The sequence below is a fragment of the Aplysia californica genome, unplaced genomic scaffold (genome assembly GCF_000002075.1).
Source record: "Aplysia californica isolate F4 #8 unplaced genomic scaffold, AplCal3.0 scaffold00935, whole genome shotgun sequence".
Lineage (NCBI taxonomy): Eukaryota > Metazoa > Mollusca > Gastropoda > Aplysiida > Aplysiidae > Aplysia > Aplysia californica.
This window is the reverse complement of record NW_004798205.1, coordinates 34,631-37,497: the sequence shown is the minus strand read 5'-3', so window position 1 is coordinate 37,497 and position 2,867 is coordinate 34,631.

Sequence of the window (2,867 nt, the reverse complement as noted above, 5' to 3'; positions counted from 1 at the left end):
TAATAATAATGATAATAAGAATAATTTATTATTACTACTATTATTATAATGTGCATATCCACGATCAACAGCACGCTCTATGCGCCTTATAAATACGCCTTCCCAGTAGTCTTCACATCACAGTAGTGAAGTGGTTAACAACAAAAGATATAAAATCTTTTATCTGGCTGGTGTTCTCAGATTTCATCTCATATGTACTTGTGACGCTGGTGGTTTCACACCTTACAAGAATGAATACTGTACATCATTTCGGAGTGCAACGTTATCCCCTTCAGATGTGTATCATCGGTACACAGTCGACTTTGTAATGAATCCGTCGGATGGTGTTCCCCAGATATAATGTATCTGTAATTGAAGTCTCTGGTAGACGCCCCCACAGGACGTATGTGTGGTGTAGTGGTTAGGTGCTTCGTTGTTGCACGCAGGAGAACTGAGGTCGATTCCCGAGCTGGGAGAAAGTTTTTGTCGAGCATTTTCGTCTTGTCTTTCTACTGGGGTCGATGCTGTGCCACTCTCAGCTCGGGTCGGCCCTGGCATGTAGGGTCGGAATCCACCCTCCTAAATTATCTAAATTGTGTCGATGGGGGTGTAAAAAAACTAAAAATGTTTTAGTTTTATTAACAGTTTTACGGCACTTGCAACACAATAAGGTCATATAAGTGCCGAAGATTAGAGGTGTTACAAGAGAGTAATAAACACAAAAAAGAAGGAGGGGAGATATAGACGATATATGTTTGATAGGAAAGAAGAAGCAAACCACACCAGAAAACCCGCCAACCACCCACGAAAAATGTTTACTTAATGCGCGCCCGTCAACACAATTTTAGATCTTTTAAGAGGCTGGCTGCTTCACCCTTTAATGAATGATATGGCCAGTCCTGGCTGAGAGGAAGACGACGTCCCAGCAGAGAGATGGAGGCATTGATAGAAAAACAAACAAAAATCCCCACCCCCCCAAAAAAAAAATTAACCAAAAAAAAAATCCCCTCACGGGAGTCAAATTCATATGTGAGGCAGCGTGGTGGAATCAGGCTGTCGTCAAAATAATCAAAGTGAAGAAGCTTTAATTTTTTCCACAGGTTTGTGAATTTTTATTTTTTTAAAAAGATTTTTGGCTCAACACCTTTCATGCCCATTTAAGAACTCATTTCTGTGTGGGTTTTTCTGAAAAACGTTGATTAAAGGCTCAAAAAATGTAAATTTTCAGTTAACACATATTCAAGCTAAGGAAATAACTAATCTTTGGCGGCCATTTTCTCACCAATTTTACCTCTGAAAACAGGTGGCCCCCACCTCCTTCATTCTCAAATATCTCGACTTGTATTTAAGATAAATTGATATTTTAAAAAATCCAAATAAAGACAAGTGAACAAGCTTTAAGATAATACCAATAACTGTACATGCCCCAAAATTGACGAGAACCTGATTCCACCACGCTGCCTCACATATATTATTATATTATTCTGCGTGCAACAGCACAGTGCCTAACTGATACACCTCATACATAGATAACACGAAATCTCCCGGGGGACATTAAAACTGACTTGAAGGAACTTGTCTAGGAAGGACGAGAATTTATCTTCAGACCCCTAAAGTGGGTGGTTGGCGGGTGCTCTGGTGTGGTTTGCTCCTTCTTTCCTATCAAACATCTATCGTCCTTATCTCCCTTTCTTCTTTTTTTATGGTTGTTACTCTCTTGTAACACCTCTAATCTTCTGGCACTCATATGACCTTATGCAATTGCGAGAGCCGTAAAACCTCTACTAAAACTAAAAGACCCCTAACAAATTCTATGTAAATGTTTTAAAGGGGGGGGGGGGAGGGGGGCTACACCTGGAGGCTATCTCGCTTATTACTGGACCGAATTTTACCAAATTTCACACATATAACAAACATAGTAAGGAGTCTTAAAATCCGCAATCAAATTTGAGAAAAAAAGTTTCGTTTCCATGGATACGCCGCCATATTGGATTTTTTGGACTTGTCTTATGTAATGAATACCGCACTTATCGCTCTTGGAAATTGATTGTTTTTTTTTGCATGCGTGTTCACAAACATTAGATCTAAAAAATTTCTGTTGTTTTTTTCCTAATCAAATCAGAAAGTTTTTTATGAATTTTTTCCTGAGGTAGCATTCAAGTTTGCGAAAAATCTGTGAAAATCCACACTCCAGACACCACCAACAAAAATCTATTCCATATATTAAAAATTCAACAAAATTATTTTTAGTATTACCTCTTCTCTTCATTCTGTGAAAATTTCATGAAGATTGGATGAAAAATGGTGGAGTTATTCAAAAAAGTATAGAGGAAAGTCGTGTTTTGAGAAAACGGCCGATAAAGAAAAATAAAATACTGACTTTATGAGGAAATGGCGTTACAAACATGCCCGGTACAGGAAAAAAATACGGTTTTTGGGGGTTCTTATGCCATGAAATAGTTGTAGGAGAGGCTGAGGAAGCTAAAATGGCCTACAACTCAAATTCCATGATTTTGAGCCGAATTTTGATTTTGGGGGTGTAGCCCCCCCCCCCCTCTTAACCCCATTCAACACAATTTGGATCATTTAGGAGGCGAGCTTCGGACCCTGCTTGTCAGAGCGAGCCACCCTGGGCTGAGAAGGATACAATATCCCAGCAGATAGACCGAGATATTAGGACTAAAAAGTTGTCCTCGATCGGGAATGGAACTCGGGTCTCCTGCGTGCGACAGCAAAGCGCCTACCCGCTGTACAATAGACGCCTCGTGCCGGTCTTCATGTCCCATCCACGTAAACTCGATCTCAAACAAACGATCGGCAAACGTTTTCCGTAGTCAATGAATATTATAATTCTGCTCTAATATCCATTTCGTGGTTGTTTTTTTTTT